At 42.3% G+C, this 20,367-nt stretch overlaps 1 protein-coding gene across 3 annotated transcripts in view; it reads left to right on the top strand.

Moving 5' to 3' along the window:
* Window positions 1–20,367, top strand: part of THSD7B (thrombospondin type 1 domain containing 7B) — a 358,700-nt gene that overhangs the window by 15,392 nt on the left and 322,941 nt on the right. Inside the window, exon 1 of one of the 3 annotated variants that reach the window (XM_054830723.1) lies at window positions 17,260–17,378. The exons of 1 other annotated variant lie outside the window; for it this stretch is intronic. The gene's annotated coding sequence lies outside the window, so the exon portion shown is untranslated. Of the gene's footprint in view, window positions 1–17,259; window positions 17,409–20,367 lie in introns of those variants that run through there. One more of the 3 variants, XM_054830724.1, reaches the window with a different exon arrangement.

Raw genomic sequence — 20,367 nt, 5'->3', positions numbered from 1 at the left:
ACACTGATTTCTACTAGATGGATAAAGCTTAATAGTTCCACCTTGCATTATAGTTTTGCTATTTTTAATGGCAGATACCGACCTAGTTTTAGTGGCTGTGCTGTGAGAAGAAGTATCTAAACCCTGTCCCTGCAACCCCAAACATTTCTGTCTGTCATATAAAGGTGAGAGAATTGGGGACTGATGCGGGGTTTTTGCACTATTTCATTGGAACTAAATTTTCATTGACCTTTGGCAGAAAAGTCTCTTGAAGTACAGCCTGGTCTTTTACTTCCTGGAGAGCTAGAAATCAGAGTTAATGAGCGTATATTGAGGTGAGAAACCCTGGTGCCCTTTTCTTGGAAACATGCTACCCTTTCTCCTTAATGTTACAGGGTGGCTATTAGGAGAGGCTCACCAGTGCTACAGAAATGACGAGCAAAGCAGTTGTTCTATCCCTTGCTCTCTTCTGGGCAAGGATTTTTCAGTCTCATCCTAGTTTTAGGTTGGGTTTTTTTGCTTGCTTTTGTTGTTATTTTTTTTAATCACAAAGACAAGTTTTAATGCACATTTCCTAAGACCAACATAGAAAAACTTATGCAAGTTTTAGGATGTAGAGCTGGCTGAACTCATGGTCTTCAGTTGCCTAGTTTTAGTTACCACATTTAAATGTTATGGCTTGGGATGCTTTTCTGCCCTTTTACTATACAAAAGATGCCACTTCTACCCTCTCTGAACTCCTATATTATTCCTTGGATATTCAAGGCCATGAAAACCAGAGCGGGAAATACTTTAAACCGTACAAGATTTGCCGTGGCTTGTTCCAAGACAAGAGCTTTTCCATTTAATATTGTACCTTGCTTTATGTTGAAGGCGTACACCAGACACTCAATCAGCAACGTCCACTATAGCTGCTGAGTCAACAAAGTATAGAAGCAGAGGGCGGCTGTGTCATACTAAATAGTTTTCTTTGCAGATCCTTTCCTTCCTGAGTCTCTTTGTACCCCTGATCTTATCGATTTTATTGGCTCTGCTAATTTAGCAGTCCTTTGGGCTGATGATCATAATTATAACACGCAGCACAGCTTGAGTAAACAGGTCCACCGCGGATCTAACATTTTTGGCTGTCCAATGGCAAATAAACATACTTTTGGCAAGTAGTGCTTCTTTAATGCCTTCCACTGGTTGCTACAAACCCTGAAGAGCTATTGCAGTATTATGCAGAAAAGGGGAGTTGTTCTGTATTAAGTTCAGCTCTGCGTATTTTTGCATGTAGCTCTAAAATTATTGTAAGACTGAGTTCTTCTGAAGCAGATGGACATTGACAGGATTCAAGATCATTTTTATTGTGCCTACCTAACTGCAATCTTTTTATTGTTACTAGTGAGGTAAATATTTATGTTTGATTTTTCTTCGACAGCTATCACAGAGTAGCTGTGTCGTACAGTTGGCAGAGTACATTTTAAATTAAGATGTTTGTTTTAAAGTTCAGTGGTAAAATATAACTGCAGTGCAGAAAGTTGCATATATTATAGACAGTAATTGGAAATAATTATAAAATTCTGTGCTAGAAAATTGTGATGAAAGAACACTTAGATGAATGACAAATGAGCTGTTCAAAGTTCAGGTGATGTCGAAGGTAAGGCTGTGTGGGCAAGGTTAATTCTCTTCCTTTGTGTACGTGCGCTGCAAGTATTAATGATCCACCCCCCCCCACCCCCTTGCACCTTGAAAGGTTTCTGCTGCAATCTGTGGGCAAGCCCCGTGCTCCTCATTATTTTATGCCTGCCCTTGAAGGAATAAACGCCACTGTCATTAATTGCACCTGGGGTGACAGCGTGCTCTGGTGCAGGCCCACAGACTCTGTTCATACCCCGGTATGACACCAGAAGCTGGCCAATAACCCAAAGCCCTTATTTTCCTCCTTACGTATTCCTGTGCCAGTCATTCCTTCTTTAATTTAGCTGGAAGGCAGAAGAAATAATTCTGCTTTGCAAAATAGATGTGACTTGAAGGGATTTGTGCTTCCCCTCTCTGGCATGCCCTTGCAGCCCCTGCCCAGAGCAGTTTGCCAGCGCTGGCCGGGGCACTCGCCGGGGTGAAGCCCTTGCTCCCGGGCAGCTGATCTGCGACCGCCGGGGTGAGGGTGATGGCCACCAGCTGCTGACTGCGCTGGCAGGTGGCTAAAGTTTCGATGATAAAACACACCTTGGGTCCAGGAATTCAAGCTCTTAGCATTCCTGATGAAGTCTGCGGGGACTTTACAGGATTAGACAAAATTCTCTCCTAAATTATCCTTTTAATTCCTTTAAAAAGAACATGTAGTTGGTTCTGAAGTAGGACAGGTACTTGAAGGTGAGTATTGAAGAGGAATTTAGTGGTTCAAGATACATCTTTAGGATGCGGGGAGGAGGAGTGATCAGAGTTGGGAAACAACTGACATGATCAGTTTTAGCAGCATATTTTTCTGTCAGTTTTATCCATGCAGCTCTTTGAATAAAATAGATTTAGTGGTAGTTCTGGACATACCATGATTCATCTGGCTAGAGCATTTAAACTTGTCTCAACAATTGGTTTTTACTTTGAATGGTATTTAAACTCAGTCTTTCAAGTAGGTACAGACATTATTTGTATGTTATTTAATCCTATGCAAAAATTTCTTCCAGTGTATTTCTAGCTATGATATCAAAATCAGTTTGCTGCCAGAACATCAAGTACTGCTTGATCTACTACGGCTTTATTGGATGAAAATTATACTGTAAGGTAGGTCTACTATGGTGGAAAGCCTTTCTTTCCTGTAGACAAATATTTAGTATCTGAACTCATTTGTAAAGCTCACTTTACAAGAGAGAGGCTTCAGAGAAAAACCTTATCACCCTCAACGTGACTTTACATGCAAGTAAAGTGCTGAAGTGGGAACTCTCTCTAAGAAAAGGAATAGAAATAAATTATCACTATTTCTAATGTTTTCTCTTGGATATGATCAAAAGACAAGCTTCAAGTTGGGAAAGTGGATTTCTGGCCAATCCTGCTTTTGTTTTATTGGGAAGCGACTGTCGAGGTTTTGTCACTGCCGAAGCCTGCAATTAGGTCAGAGTGATTTTTGGTCTCCTTGGCCTTCACTTGATTTGTGGACTGTCATGGAACAGTCTGAAATGTAACAAACTGATTAACTATAAGGAATTTTTAGGCCACAGTATGCTCTATATTTTCCAGTTAACCTTTTACTAAGTGCGAATCTACTTTTGGGATGATAGACCTTGATTAATTATTAGCTCTTATTGATCACTATAGTTATAGGAAGTTCGAGGTATAATTCCCTTTTTTTTTGGCTGACTGGCTTGTCTTTGTGAGCTAACATTTTGCAGAAGAAGAATCTGTGCAATCGTGACATATATAGGAGCAAAAAGAAGTTTTTCAAGAACGTCCTGCTGTGGCATTATCTCCTCCTCTCTCTTCCACTGCAGAAGACAGCAGCCGAATTTGCACTCTGTCAGGGAGCTAGGAAGTCAGGCTCTTTCATATGACCCACAACCATTTCCAGAACTGTCTGAAGGGTAGATGATGATTTCTTTTTTCTCCTTTTACCTGGACAACAGGATGCAGACAGCCTAATACAGATTTAGGTTTTTTGTGGAGAGTTTCCCAGGCAGCAAGGTACACTGTCTGTTTTTAGCCCTACCTTCCGTTTGCATTCCTACGAGTTTCAGATGAGCAATGCGTGCCTAAGTTAGGAATAACAGAGATGCTACCTGTTACAAATGAGGTTTCCTCTCTCCTTTCTTTCCTGCCTGGAAAGATCTAAATGTGAAGGATCACCTTTGTTTTTATGGGACAAGATGTGCCTTGTTCTGCAGGATTATTTATGAAGTGAATGCCAACAGGAGAGTTAGCTCTCTGAGGATCAGTGTTCAGGTCTGAGCTACTACCTTTGGCACAGTAATAATATCACTGTCAAAAAGCGGAGTTTTTTTTCCCTTTGACCTACAAATTTCTAATAGCATATCTTTTCTATTACTTGAATTTTTGTATGCATATAACTCAACCAGCGCACTATGCAATCTTCTTCAGCTGTAGGTCCTTAAATGCTTGGCAGTTCAACTTCAAACTCTGGAAAGAGTATATGCATCGAAACATTTTCATAGAGGCAAGGAAGGTTTCTGAATATTATAGCTGTGTTGAATCTGTAGTAGCTTTTACTCATTGCAGGGAAGTCCTTGGATGCTGTTGAACACAGTTCAAGGAAAAGTTCTCAGAATTATTGATATTCAGACCAATAAATGTCTGACAGTTACCACTTGAGAGGGTGGTCACTCTTCACCTTCCAGGTATGTTGCAACTAAAAACCTTGCGCAACCGCTGCTCACAGAGCAGATAATTGAGTCATGTTAACTTCAAAGGTATCACTCACATAAGGAAAACGGATTTAGTGCAAGGTTTATAAATATGCTATAATTAGACCATTAATTGTGTCATCTTTTTGGCACAGAAGTTGAAATTTCCTGTTCCTATAAGTATACATTATTTCACAGTTTCATTTTAACAATTGTTTTGCCTCAGACTGAGGTTGTTTGACATCTGCAATGCTGGTGCTGTAGAAATAAGGCCAATCTAAGAAGACATGGATTGTGCATGTTAGTTAATTGCCAGATGTCTTTTGCTTCCTTATTGCAAAGAAATATTTTTTTTACAAGTATTAAAATTGTGTGTTTCCACTGGCTAAAATTTACTGGATGCCAAATGGTATTAGATCTGTTTCCTATTAAATGAAGAAGAATGAATCTGAGTATACAGTGAGACTAGTGAGCAGCAGTGCTTATTTTTAGATTATACTTTTAAAACTAAACACTATCTTAAGTCCAAGAGGAAGGTGCCATTTCTTTCATTACATTTTTACACTTGATTTCTTTTGGCAGGTTAAGACAGCAACTTTACATGAAATGGATGATTGGTTGGGAGATTTTGAATCCTGATTTCCAGGTTATTTCACTTCTAATAAATCATTTGTAGAAAAAGTGGTCTTCTGAAGTTGTCTCATTAGTCTTCATTTTTTCTGTCTTTTCTTGATTTGCTTTTAAAAAGACTGCATTAAATAACCACCATCCTTCTACTCAAATTCATGGGGGCAACTAACCCCTCAAAACGAGCGAATGACCACTCTTTGATCACTGCCATGGTTAAGAATTTAGCCTTCACTATGAATATAATGCTGAAATCCTTTTTTCTAAGCCTAGAAACCGGAGATGGGTTCCTGCCCCGTATTAAGGTCCCTTTCTGCCTCCCTAGGTACCCAGGGAGTTCATCACTGGCTGTGCAGAGGTCCTGGCCTGTGTGAGAGCCGCTGCAGCCAGTCCCACAGTGATGCCAGGCTGTGAAATGTTCTCTGCTGCTTGTCAGATCTGGAAATAATTTACTGTGCTGAGGGTCAAAATGCCTTCTCACTGCCATCGTGGTTGTGAGCACAAATGGAACTTTAAAACTACCTTTGTTCTGCTTTGCTCAGTAAAGGCGGTGGACTTCCAGCTACCTCAGGACCTAAGCCAGTGGACTAGCCATTTATATACCCATGTAGGGTTTTTTTCATTCCTTTTGCTGCTAGGGATCAAATATTTAATCATTTAGAAGGATTCTTTTCAGATTTGTAGATGGGTGAGAAGACATCAATCAAATTATGGGCACTTGCTGGCAATCATATGGACTTGATCTGCCTGCTAAGAGGAGCATGAATGAATTTAGATTAACATTTAATGACCTAAGAAAAAAAGTTCTTTTTTGGTCCTCTGCAAATGAAACTCTGCTTGTATCTGGGGATTAAGTTAAACTGAATAGCTTGTGAGTTCCTCTTCCTGTTCCCTTTCTCCTCACCGTGTTTTCTCTTGATAATGACAGAATGAAATCTGCACGTGAATCTCAGATTTTCTCTAAAACTTCAATCCATTTAAGCTAGGCTGCCCTTTTTAGGAGTTAGGGAAGCACTGAGTTTCCTCTGATTTATTTTCATTTGGGCTCATGTAATTCTGGATACAAAACTAAGAAGAAAAAAGTTTTGAATTTATTAGACACTCTTGTATTACATCTAGAAATAGTTTAAAGTGGAAGAGAAAAGAAGGTGGTGACTTTGGTTCTGATTCACCTGTTTCAAAGTGCAATCGTATAGCGTCTCATTTGCTATTGCTGTCGTACTCCCTTGCCATGGCAAAGTGAGCCAGACCTGCAGCAATCCATAGCTGGTCACAGGATTTCAACGATAACCGATATGAAACACACAATGGGGAGAGGCTGCTCTCAAACTTATCTGGCAGTTGGGAGGGTTTGAAGGTATAAAAACAAGTTTGGAGACAAGTTTCTGCAACTGGTGGCACCCTGGAGTGTGAGATGGGAAAGGTAGTTATCAAGGAACTTTTTTTTAAAAAACTAAATCAATACCTTAAGACACATGAAGTTGGTTTTGATCTATCAATGAGTACTGAAGGATTCCTGAAGATCTGGCGTAGGTCTAAGGGAGTGATGGATGCATGTAGTCATCTGCAGAAAATGTCTGACGTGGTAAAGAAAGCCATTACTTCTCCACAGCAGCTTGGAATAATCCACTGTGTCAGTTTTCCTTTGGTGACTTTTATGAGCAATTATTTTATTCCAGGTATGAAATTCCTCCTCATCAGTTGCTACTGAGATTTAATTAGATGGTAAAGTTTCTCTTGTTCATACTTTAATGATCAGTAGTATTGGCCCTGTTGTACTCTCTCTGTTGATAGAAGAAACTTTTTACTTTTGAGCATAAAAGGCAGGTTTAGGTATTCCTCCTTTAAAATGCTGGGTTCAGATCCGCTGCTGGTAATCCACCCGGGGAGCTGGTATTAGAGCTGTGCTATGCTTTTCCATGTCCTGGAAGTGCACGTGGATGTAAGTGCATTTATGTATCTGATGTAAAGCAGAGTGGCACCAGTAGTGTTGGTTAAGCCCTTCAGCTGCCTTGCCCAATGCATGCAGCTATACTTTGATCTGGTGGGTCTTTGTTCAGAAGCTACCCTAACCTGTGTGTTGCAAATGTCGTTTAGCTACATAACAGCAGATTACCAATCAATGAGATATATTACCTCATCTACTCAGTAAAGGTTAATCAGAAGTACAGAAGAAAATTTGAGTAAATGAGTTAAATCGTTTCCCCATTTCTTTACATCCGGTTAAAATATTTCTGTATTGAGTCTTATATTAAATATTCTTGAAACCATCTTTTACTTGTGTACATTTTCCTAGTAATGAGTTTTAGATGGCTGTAGACAGACTGCAGAAAGCGACTGTTTTGCCCTTCACACCGGTGAAGAAAAGCTTGTGCAGCGTAAGTGGGAGAGGGAATTAAGCCATTTCCCAGACCTGACCACAAAGAAATGAAGTTGCTTGTCTATGGTATGGCTTAGCCGCCTGTTTTGCAAAATAAAGCCTTAACTTTGGCAGAAGCTTCCTCCAAGACAAGCCAGTGAAATCCTTACGCCTTACACTGAGTGTTTCAGTTCTCAGCTACAGCTCAGAGTTAGATGAAACGAGTATATTAGGACTCGTCCTCTATTTCCTCTTACTTGGTCTGGCATTTCTATAAAAAGTAGCAGTTGTTACCTTGAGGCATGGTGACCTCCTCCAGTGGAGACTCTAGACATAGTTCAAGAAAATGGATGACTCTGAAGACAGCACAGTCTTTATTATGAGAGGTTTGGGTTTTTTTTTTTTTTTGTTTGTTTTTTTTTTAATAGATGGGAGAGTGGGCCAAAGAAGTTGTGGGAGAAAAATCTCCATCGGTCTGGAGCTTTAAAAGAAGTATAAATCTTTTTTTCACTTGGGGTAGTATCTGATTGTATCTCCTGGTTCTTAACACAACATAGGAGATGTCTTAGTGGATCAGTCCAGTGGCCTGGCTAGTACTCTGTCTTTGCTAGTGGCAATGGAGATGCTATTCAGGGAAAGGATGAGAGCCCTGCCTCCCTATGTGCCTGTTCCTCTCCTAATTCCCCAAAATCATTGAATTAAGAATATTACAGCATGAGTTTTAACTGAAAGTAGAGTATTCTAAAGTATTTTAAGCCACAGAAAAGGATAAATATGGCTTACTTTAATGAATATTGCATTAATTTTTACAATACTATCTGTCCACCCCCCCCCCCCCCCCCCGATTAAATACAATCCATTCACTTGAGAATAGTAAATATTAAGGTTTTGGGATGACCTATGCAAAAGTGACAACTTTTAGTCTCTTAAATTAGTGATCGCTCACAGTCACTTGATGTAAGTGTGTCTTTTTATTAACTATTGTCAACAGGTGGGAGATATGACTTCTGTTGCCTTTCAAGAAGACGTTGCAGAGTTTATAAACTTATCCTAACCTAGGAGAAACCCAAGTTGTAGGTAGTTTTATGTTATTTTTAGTTGGCACAGGTTCAACTAGTGGCTCACTGATGAATTCATGTCCTTTTAAATTATTTTTGAACGTGTGCCTACAGGCTCCTTGAAGTAATATAAATGAATAAATCAGCAATGGGAATCCACAAAACTATTACACCATGGAGTAGAAATAGTTGAGCAATGAAGCACTTATTTAATATTAAATATTTGTCTTAAGCTTCTTGCACCTTCTGTACAACTCTTTAGCTGTTGTTAAAAATGTTTATGTGTGGTAGACAGGTGTAAGTATCTATGTGAAAGCTGAGTGGTGCGTGGAGGAGAGCTTGAGAGCTCTTGTGAGTTAAAAATTAAGTTTGGGATAGGAAACAAATAGACATTTTAATCATGGTTGCTGCTAGAGTTTTTTGGGTGTGGTTTTTTTTCTTTTAATCTGAGTGCTTGGGAGAAAAATGACATGATGACAGTTAATTATAACTAATCCTGCAGCGCTTCAACACAGACTAATATAAAGTTCTGAGAGTTCCACCAGCAGTTAGTTATATCCTTAGGAAGCAATAAGACTTTGCTTTAAAATAGTTGTGTTGTTTCTTGGCATCTGAAAAACCCACCACATTGCTTAGTAAATACTTCTGATATGGTGCTGAAAACCAAGGCTATAGCAAAAGAAGGGATATTTCAGCATATGTATGTAGGTCCTAGGACTACAAAGTCTCTTTTAAAAATATCTTTGTTAAGGAAAAAAAAAAAACAGATATGTTAATCAAACATGAAACTTAGCAGTTAGTAAGACCATGGTTCAAGTAAAATGTTTCAGCTTGTTTTTATATGCATCCAGAGTGGAAAATAAATCACTACAGAGTAGAGGAAGAAATAACTAGATGAGGATTTCAGAGGGAGGAAAACATTTTTAAAGTTACTAACCATTGCCTTAATCAGTTAGTAATATTAAGGCACACTACAGCACATGATCGTTGCCTTTAGAAAGGTTTGGGTCCATTACTCCCCTGATGCTCCTGGGTGGAGCACAGGATGGCTTTGTGAATTACTAAAGTGCGAGAATGTGCCGATGACTTGCTTCACAGATTACCTGATTTGTGAAATGACACCGATCTGGAGCCTTAACAGGACAAACATGGTGGAGAAGAGAGGAGCAGGTACACTGAACTAATTCCTAAATGTTGTTAGGAGGCTGCAAATACAAGTGCATGAGCTGTAAATGCATTTCTCTGGCAGGACAGCCTGGGCAGGAAAGTGATGTGCACAGTAAGCAAGCCTTCAGGAGAAATGAACCTGAACACCTGGCTTGATTGGAAGCATCAAATTCACTGTCACCCTTAAATATAGAAGAAAAAAGTAGGGGATGATTTTAAAATGTTTATATCTTCTTTAAAAAAATGCAACAGAAATAGTTTCAAACTTGTTTTGTGGCTGTTCTTGAACTTTAGTTTAGCTCTTTTCTATGTATATCCCACCTGCATAGATATGAATGATGTTTGAATTCAATCCTTACTATTGGAAACCAGTTAAATTTAATGTGTTATTTTATATTAATAAAATGCAGAGAAGTACAATTGTAGAAAGTTATGAAAAGCTTGGTAAGGTGATGGAAAATTGTCTGTAATGCATTTGTTGTGTTGGTGTGTATAGACAGGACATATACTCAGGCATTCCTAAATGATTTGCAAAAGGCACACAAGGGGCGTACAAATTCTGAAGAGCGCTCTGATGTTTAGGCACTAAACAGGGAGCCCCTGGAGAAGGAGAGAGACCTGATATGAAGGGAAGGCTCTGAGCTGGGCCGAACATCCCTCTCATCTTTGGTTCTTTAGGCAAAAAGTGGTGACTGCTTTTTAGTGCAAGAGAAATCAGAGAAATCTGAAAAACGTGGCTGAATATTAAGCTGTTGGCTGAATTTCTGTTCATTCTTTCATCCTGTTTCTGTTCTGGAATTTTAAAGTCTGTTGGGTTTTTTTTGTCTTAAAAATTGCAACCATCTATAGTGTAAACACTTCCCTGTTTCATGTTGACAGGGAATTTAATAACAGTTCATTTAAATAATAAATTGTAGCAAGGTATTCTGTAGTATTATGAATGCAGATTTTTTTCTAGTGTTAGAAATACTTCTGTGTACTGGCTTTGTAAAATACTCACAAAATAAAGATAGCCAAATCCAGTAAAGCTTGGTAGTAAGTGAAAGCTGTTCAGTATGAGTGGGGCTGGGGAAAACTGGATTTCTGCAGACAGCTTTCTACATGCAAAAACTTCTCAGCACCGCTGACATGTTTGGAGGTACCCTTAATCTCTTGCGTGGATGCTCAGAAGTATGTGACAGGATTCAGCCTCCTTGAGGCAAAACCCTTCTTGAGAATCTCCTACGATAGTGCGTATCTGCAGAGCCCCAAGGTGTGACTAAGGATGATAGGCAATAACTAAGCAGCGTGTTAAAAATAGCAAGTCAACTTAACATCAGCATCAGAACGCCATTATTGATTGTGTTGAGCAAATCCCTTACCTTGTATTCAATGCTTAATTAAAGCACTGGAACAGAAGCACTAAAAAAGAGCAAAAAAACCCCAAAGCAAAACTGAAATTATAAGAAAATATCTTGAATGTTAGTTTTCTGCTCCATAGTCATTGATAGATTTCAAATCTAATAATTAGTCACTAGCATAAGCCTTCTTTATCTATTATTATCACCTTTGCTACTAAATAAGTAGTGTCTCAGGACACAAAAACTTGACAGATTCCCCAGCTGCTCAATTATTGCTGAGTAGTATTTGCAGGAAAGCCCTTCTCCTAGTAGATACTTGCTGCGCTTTCTGTAAGGCAAGACTCCAATCAGGAAAGGTTAATAGCGTGTGAAGTGCCTCCATTGAAGCTTTTCTTCCTTCGCATGGCAGGTGGAATTCTTGCCCCGCCACGGCTGGTGAATAGGTGGCGATGCATTGCTCCATGCTGCACCCTTCTCATGTTTTTCTTTAACCCGCACACCGTGGTACTTACAAAGGACTTCTCTTACACACCAATACAAGTATCGTGTTTCCTTGAGCATTAGCAAGGCTATCACATTTTTAAACTCCAGGGGCTCTAGCTAAGAAGATAATGGGCCTTTTGCAGTAGTTCTCGTCTGTGCTTTAATTTGTAGTGAAGGTTTATTTGATAAATATTCCTCCTTCAACCCATCATTGGCATCAAAAGGTCCGATCCTGCGTTCTCCAAAATAACGCTCAAGATGATCTTGAAATTTGCACAGGACAAATGATTCCAGGGTTGGTGACAATGAAAAAAGCCCTCGTACAGATCAAATCTGCATGAGTGCAGGTAGTGTTTTCTGATCTTCATGCACCGGTGCGGATATAATTGTGTTAGCAGGCATGCAGACAGAGGGTACGTCCCAAAAGGATCTACAATGCAAATAGTTAATGCTGTCTGTTGGTGGAAGGACATCGGTCCTTAAGTCTAAATGATAATGTATTATAATTATTTTATAACAACCAGTGATCTTCTATGCAAATCCACTCTTCCCGACTGCATCTGGAGTGCGAACAATGTAAATGTTCAAACGTTTTTCTCCCTTTTGTAGAAGTTAACTTACTCTTGGAAAGATTTTCAGTGCATAAAACGTTAAGGGACAGCTCTGGCCACGTGGCTGTTGTTTGTCATGGTGCTTGCTAGGTACAGAAAGCAGACCCCAGTCCTCCTCGAACGCTTGGATTGTTGATGTGTTTGCAAAAGAAGAAGCTGGCCAAGACCAGTCAATCCTGGAGGAAATTTTCTACTTTCACTCCCATTATCAGAAAAGCTCTTTGATTGCTCTAGGGTTTCTTCCCCCCGTGTAATATGCAACTTCTGTAATCCTCTGTGGTATGGTACGCAGTGGGGAGTGGGAACAGGAGGGATGAAGGAGAGCGAGTCCCCATAAGGTGGCTAGGGAGCCACTGCATGATGCAATGGGGTTAAATCTCTGCTGATACTTAGGTCTGATTTGCAGTTTACACCCTTCAACTGTGGTGTATAATAAAGTCATGGAAAGAGGAGCTGTGTGTCCCTTAGGAAACACTTGCCACCATTTGTGGGACACAAAGATCAGATCTTGAGTGGAGAAGAATAGGAAGGGACAGATGGCTCGTGGAGAAGAGGGGGCTGGTGTGCTGATCAACTTCGGCATGGCCGGCAAACTCCGCACCACAGGGAGGATTGATTTCAAATCCCGGTTCAGCAGTTATTTCAGGATCAGGCACGGCCTGCACACTGGGATTTGGGGTATTGTACTCACTAGTGTGTGTGGGGGTTTGGACCCAACATTAAGACTGGCTGTAACTATTCATAGAGGTATACTCTAAGTAGAGTGTTAGTAAAGATAAATATCCTGCCTGCATGCATTTCTTCTCTTACTAAAGAAGTCATCATCTAAGGATATGTTCACAACAGGACTGCCATCAATTATGCTGGTGTCTTGATAACTCCATAATTAAAAATAAATTATGTTTGGTCCTTAATAGGACTAGTATTAAACTGAATGCCTGTTTAATCTCTGTTAAATCTGCCACAAAGAAATGACACCATGAGAAGTGCGAATGAATGATATCCTTTTTTCCCCCTCCCTGTTTCTAATTACACATGATGGCACTTGCAGTGTCCCTTGTGAATGCACAAAATTGGTGCAGCGGGGGAAATGCAAGCTTCCGTATGCTGCAGTCTGTTCATTAGCATCGATTTCTGAGGCACTGCCCCTAAGGATGAGAGGATAATTTCTTTTTTTTTTTCACGTTCTCGTGATCCTAGCTTATAATAGACTATTAAAAAGAACTTCGAAACCTCAGTGTAAGTTCTGGAACAACGAGAGATTTAAGAAACTCCTTGTAACCCACCTTTCCATGAAGCATTAAAGCCCAACGAACCACACCTCCTTTGTGCCTGTCCACTTGTCTAAAGCTGTGCCTTTAGGCTGCAAATCCATTGTGGCAGGCATTCATTATCTGCTTGGCTTTCCGCTTCTTTTCTGTGGTGCCATTGACTTCAATATGAAAGCTGATACTACTCAGTAAAAATGCCATACTTCATATATGGAAAAAGCTGTCATTTATTTGCAGTTATAATATTCTGGTAAAGATTACATAGTTCAGAATTTTCATTCTCCACCCCACCCCCCTTTTTTTTCCTCCCGAGTTGTACTAGCTTTTGTGGTATGGTGTAAAAGCATCACTACCACCATGCTTACAAAGAAGTCACTATAACAAAAAATAGAAACCTGATCAATTAATCTAACTGGCTTTGATCTGATTTGTACAGTCCCCTTTTATTAACTTTGGGCACAGGAATAAATGCTGAGTACTGGTGAAAAGCATTCAGATTTCCTGAAAGTCCAACATTAATTGTTATTACAAAAATTGCACCCAAGATAACATTCCTTGATTTGGGGTTTTTTTTGTATCTTCCTCTTTTTAAAAAATGGCCATCTAAAGAAAGAATAAAATTTAAGCCCAACTAGCTGAAGTAACAAATCATAGTATGTGCATATTAATGGTAAAGAGTGAGAAAACAAATCATGGGTGAGCCCTAATTTTGATAGCTCTTCATCCGCATTACTGTAGTAACTACTTTTAGATAACATAAAAATTGATACAGTATTATGAAAGAATTTCTAACAAATGCAGAATATATCGATAGGGACGATTTGTAACAGTTTGCTCACTTTCCATTAATGCAGTAGTAGGATGCTTGTTATCTTGTACCGTTTTGCTCTGAATTTTCGCTCCCTAAGAAACAGACAATAAACTTGGTGACACGTTTTTATGCGAGCTTTCCTCTTCATTTTTAAGCCTGGAATTCCATGTTTTGAAACTGTTCTCTGTTTCTTTATAAGCTTTATTCCAGATGCTGTGCAGGCAGGTTGGTGCACATCCCCGAGGTACCAAGTACAGAAAAAGACAGCTTCTTTGCCCATCTTGCTGAAGATAGACCTGCCTGTAGTCTGTGGCTTTCTGCCCAGCTCTGCTGGAACTGGCTGTTGCGTCGCAAGGCTTGCCAAAATTTTGCACAATAACAAGCTCCAATCTACATAACACCTGGCCTGTACAAACCAGGTCATTATGAACTTGATCCAAGCTGTCATTCAAGTGGCTTTGTTATTCCCTTCTTAGGCTGAGCCAGTCATCCATGAGCAAGAACCGGCTTAATGCTTCCAGTACTCACAGTACTTGGGTACCAGTTTTCTTTCTTTGAGCCCCACAAAGCAAGCGAGATCCATGTAACAAGAGGATCACAAATAGAAAAAACAAGAAGAAACAAGAAGTGATCTGGGCCAAAACCCAGCCTAATAGGTTACTCAAAGTTCCAGGCTCCTTCATGCTCTACATGCTTTTATTTTCCTGTTGCTGCTTCTTGGTCTCTTACTTAGCTCTTCTACTCAAATTGAGACAAGTAGATTAATTTCATGTACCTCCTACATATTCACTCCATATTAATTTCCTACACATCTTTTAGGTATATATAGTTCTCCATAAAGATTGTGAGGAAAACTGAAGTCTCAAGGAAGAGAGTCAAAGCCAAACTGTGTGCGCTGAAGGGAGCTGGCACTCAGCTGGCTGTAGGACTGGAGCACTCTTTCCTCACCCTCTTGTATTGCCTCTTCTTTTAATGAGCGCTGCTCTTGGGGCTGCGGGGGGGAGTTCAGGCTCCCGTACCCAGATGCTAGATTAGCTGCATTAATGCAAACTCTACATTGGCAAATTAAGCTAAGACTTGCAGCGGTGCAGTTTCCCAGCTGCTTCAACTCCAGCTTAACCATGGGGTGCAAAATGCAGCTATTCTCGGCAGACGACAACGCGAGGGCTGTAGGAAGGCAAATGGAGCGTAACTGCCTGCAGTCCAGGGCCAGTCAGGAAAAAAAAAGAAGTGTCGCTTATGAAAAACTCTTGACATTTCAAGAGGTGTTTTCCATTCTGTATCAGACAAAAATGAGACCTTTTAAAACTTTTCAATGGGAAAAAGAAGCTGGGGCTGGTGCAGCCCAGGTGGGTGCCCTCTGCCACTCGCTGGTGGGTGCTTGAGGTAGGGCTGTCTGACCTGGGAAACATCCGAGAGAAAAAGCTTTTTAAAACAAATAGTCTTTGAGGAAGTGCTTCCACTTTGATGAATACAACTTTTCTCACAAAACTCAGTTTGGAACATTCCTGACCAGCTGGGGTGCAATCTCTGGTGGACTTTCCTCCCTCATTAAACTCCCAGGATAACGCCAAGTAATTAATGAGAGAAATGAGCAGGACTGAACCTGGAGGCAGGAAACTTGTGTTTCAATCTCTGATTCGTTTTTCACACCTTATGATAAATATCATCCCATCTCTGTGCCTTCATAAGACATTAAGCTCTCTGAGGCAGAAACGCTTGTTTGCGGTACAGAACGTAACACAACAAAGTTCTGGTTTCATTTGGAGTCTACAGATGCTATGGTGATATGAACAATCCTTGCATTAGGATTTACCGATATTTAATGTTTCTGCAAAGAAAAATGAGAAACACGAGTGACACAACTTTGTCTATTAAAACATTATATACACTGTTCTTGTTGAATGGAAAACATCTGGTGAGTTAATTTTCAGAGCCTGAATAGATTATCCCTGGGGTACAGTGTTAGCGCAAAGGTCACGTATGAGTCTTGAAGGGCCTGATTGTCATCTGTTTATACAAGCTTCATGTCAGTGGAGTTACTGCTCCATCTCAGTAGTCATAATTAGTTTCACACTCCACATAGTGTGAGAACGAACCTTCTTTAACAATGCAGAAATAAGAACTATGTGAAAAGCTGGAATAAATATTCTACTAATTTCATTCTGCGTATAGTCACCTGGTACTTGCTAAGCTGGATACATGCATTAATTTTTCCTCCATAACACCTAAACTTACTGACTAGGTATAAAAAAAAAGTAGGTTGCACTGAATAATGCCTAGTTGAATTTTTAAACAGTGCAGATAAACTAAACTGCGATCATTCACTTCATGTATTTAAAAAGTGATGGATTCAGTATCCACCCTGCCTCCTCTTCCTGCAATCAATAAATATTCCCTCCTTAATCGAGGACTTCAGAGAGCTTGGTGATCTCTTGCACTAATTAAATTCCTAAAAATATGACTTAGATGACTTTCAAAGTCAATGGGACTAACGTTCGTCGGGCAAAACTTGTAGAGAGTATTAGTGATTATCTGGAGTTGTTGTGGAAGTATTGGAAGTATCCTCAACACCGCATGGCGAAAAGGATTAGAGGATCTGTGAAAAATGCAGAATTGGGAATTTTGGTGTGGACTAAATACACAATTAAAGCTTAAATTAAAAAGTATTGACTCATTTTGTAAAGCTACTGCGTATTTAGTAAGATATGTGGAAAACTCGGTCTGTCTTTATCTTAAAAGTCTAAGAAATTACTTTCCACGGGTTTCTAAATCCCCACGAGCGTTGCAGCGGCATGTGCCTTCGGGCCCGGCCAAGCGCCCAGGAGCCAGCGAGTGGAGGTGGAGCCGGAGCCACCTTCCGCAGGGCGGGGGCGCAGGCACAGCCGAGACCCGCGGCACCGCGGGAACCCACCCGGGTTCAGTCGAGCCCTTCGGCCCGCACCCGCCGTACTCCCGCTGACCCCGGGGGCGAGGCGGGGGCGTCCGCCACGTCCCGTCCCGTTCCCTCCCGTCCCACCGCCGCGCCGCCCCGCAGCCGCCCGGCAGAGGGCGTCAGACGGCGCCGGTTCCTCCGCCGGAGCGGAGCGGAGCCCTGCCGGCGGTGTCGGGATGGGCGGGCGGCCGCCGCCGAGCCTCCATCTTCGCTCCGCCCGCGGCAGCGCGCCGCCGCGCCCCTCCGCGCTGCGGGGCTGAGCGGGTGAGTGCGCGCCCCTCCCGCGGGAGCGGCCGGCGCCGCCCCGCCGCCCGCCCGGGTTCGCCCGCGGCGCCGGCACCGCAGACCTCCCCGCCGCAGCGGACCGTGCCGGGCTCCATGTCGCGCCCCGGGCTGCGAGGAGGTGCGGCTGTCCCGGTGCCGGGGGAAGCGGGTGGGTCCAGGGCGCGTGTTTGTGTGTGTTGGGGGGGGGGGGGAAGCGGGTGGACGGACCCGCCGGGTCGCGCCGCGCGGGAGAAGTTGCTGTGGGTTTTGGGACCGCTCCGGCTGAAATTCCTCAGCTCGCTCCTGGGCTGGGCAGCCCGGCCGCCCGCACCCGCCGGCCCCGGCTCCTCCGAGACGCCCCGGCCCCGGCCCGTGCCCCGAGCGGCTCGGCCGGAGGAGCGCGGCTCGGCGGGAAGCGGCCGTTCCCCGGGGGCAGCGGGACGTGCGGGGGTTACGGGCTCGGAGCACCGTCGTCTCCGTGAAACAGGTGAAGTTTTAATAGATATTAACCACTTCGGGCAGCACGCAGCTGTGTTACCGCCTGCTTGGGCTTGGTAACTGCTGTAAACTCCCGTCTGCTAAAGAGCTTGTAAAAGTAGCACAGCTTCTGCTCGCAGAGCTGTCTCTTCTGGGGTTTGTGCTTTTTGTCATGCAGGGTGGCTTATAAAAATCATACTTGGTCACCCACCCACCCTCAGTCACAGCGCTGAAATGGATTTGTCTTTTTCCCTCCATTGATTCTTCAATCGGAGATTTTAAATAAGGCTCTCTAATATGCTTCTTCCTTAGAACCACTCATTACTTTCAACGTTTATTCTTAATTTGTCATGCGTGTCCTTTTCTTTATTTTGTGTATTGTTGTTCATTCAAGGTCAAACCGTGTAGAGTTTGGACTTTATTTGTGTGAAGGTAGGAATGAGGACCAGCTGTAGGACATGTTCCTTCCCTCCTCCTCCTCCCTCCCACTCATGCGCCTGCCTGAGCTGTTCTGGAGAAGGCTTTTAAAAGAATAGATGAGGGTCATAAAAGTACTTGCTGACCGCTGCCTCCAGCTCTTTTGTATAATTGAAATATATTGTTTAATTCCTCTAATGAAAACAAAAAAATCAGCTTAAAGAATTGATTTCCTGAGAATGTGATTTTTGAAAGAAGCTGTGGAGGGGATGTCTTTATTGTATGTGCAGGGTAATGTACCTGTTAGAACCGGGGATCGCTGAAAGTGCCTGAGAGAGGTTGTGGTGACTGGTAGAGCTGCTGTTTCTTGTGCCTTGTCACACAGGTGCCTTGTGTGAGTCTTCAACTTGCAGCATAAAAGCTTCAAACTTTAAGGAACTGATTTAAAAAGTGGTGAACTCTTTAGTTTCTGAAAAGATTTCAGTGGAGTTTAAGTAATGTCATGCCAAAGGTGAAAGGGATAGCATTAAAGCGACATGCTAGAGCGCAGGGATGCTTCTCAAAGATAGGTACATCGGGGTGTGCCATGTGTGTGCGGCGCTGCACGTTGACTTGGCTGGTTGTTGGGGATGTGACAAGCTCGGAATGCATAACATCACGTCTGTGCGGGAGTAGGCTCTTGGTGTGAAGTGCTAAATTTTCCTCAGGATGGAAGCGGCGAGATTCTGTGCCTGCCTGTACCTTATACCTTTGCCGAGTCGGTTTTAGAGCATTGTGGAAGTTACCGCTTTAACTGATGCGAACATCAGGAAGAGGAGCATGATCCTGCTGTAAGTTATGAGTTTTGCTACTTTCTTTTGTGGGACCGGATAAAGTTTCATCATGGCTTATTACAAAAAGTATGTAGACACTGTTTTCTGCAAAGCCTTTTCTGCAAAATCAGGGAAGAGCAGGTTGTACGCTCTGCTTTTTTATCTTGGTTCTCTGAGGGGAAGCTATGTCTACTCAACTTCATACATGAAAACAGAATTTTTTTCAGATTGTGGCATTTAAAAGCATTTTCTGAAGAAGCAAAAATAAACACTCCTCATTAGTAAGCTTCTCTTCTGCTTTGCCACGATGGTGTTTCAGAGATCCCATTTCACTCTGGTAATGGAAGACCAGAAGAGCTGTTGAGCTCCATCTGTATGCATTAGGGTAGGTGGTTGATTTGTACCCTGGGGCCATATTATCTGCTCTTTCATTACTTCTGGATCAGTAATGATATTCAGGAAAACTGTATTTGCAGTGACTGCTTTCTAGGGACATCTTTTCACTAGAAAGCCTTACTGATAAGAATCACACTGACGTGTGTTTGCTGACACACTGCTCTGGTAGGAGGCACTCAGGCTGCTGCTTTTAGCTGCCTTTGATGGCACAAAAGTTCTGGGGTTTGCAAGTAAGAAGTGGGGATTCCCACAGGTCTCCTTGCACTTCAGTACAATTTGGGTTTTTATTTTCCCCTAAGCAGCATTCAGTCTCTTACGTCTTGCCCTCAGACAGATCAGCAGAGCTCTCTTGCCTGTTTTAGACACTTGCTCCTTTTGTATGTGGGCACAGCAGCAAATATCCCAGTGGCTGGTAACAGAGGGGGGCACGTAAGGAACATGAGCTGGAGCAGGTGAGACATGCCAGATGCTGCGGGTACCCCGTGCCAAGCTTGCTGCTGAATAATGGCACAAAGGTAGCGATGTGAGAATGGTTTTGGGGAGTGGAAAAACCAGGTGATGGTTGCGCTTTGGAAGGTTTTGATCCCCCGTTGCTGTTGGTAGGTGGGCAGGAGGGTCGTGGTGGAAGATGTGCTGTGATGTGAACGGTCCTATCCAGGTGTCCAAGGCAACTAAGCCCATCTGGCTGTGCAGGCTGTAAGCAAAGAGTGGGATAATAAAATAATAAAAAAAATGCCCTGAGTTGACGGTGCTGCGCCGACAACATGAATACCTGTGTCTGTTCTGCTTCCCTGCCCTGCAATGCTGCCTGCACCCATGTACCTTAACCGAAGGGGATTATGAAATCTGAGCAACAGGGATGCTGTTGCAGATGAAAGAGGTGATGGAGGTGCCTCCAGGCTGTTGTTCAGGGAGGTAAGTTCTCCGTTTTCCATTAGACGTATATGCTGTGCTTTAATGGTGTGTGCTGTGCTGGGGTTCAGTGCTATCCATGGGCTGGAAGGTGGGAAAACAGAACCCTGTCTG

The sequence above is a fragment of the Grus americana genome, chromosome 6 (assembly GCF_028858705.1).
Source record: "Grus americana isolate bGruAme1 chromosome 6, bGruAme1.mat, whole genome shotgun sequence".
Classification (NCBI taxonomy): domain Eukaryota; kingdom Metazoa; phylum Chordata; class Aves; order Gruiformes; family Gruidae; genus Grus; species Grus americana.
This window is presented reverse-complemented; position numbering and strand designations above follow the sequence as displayed.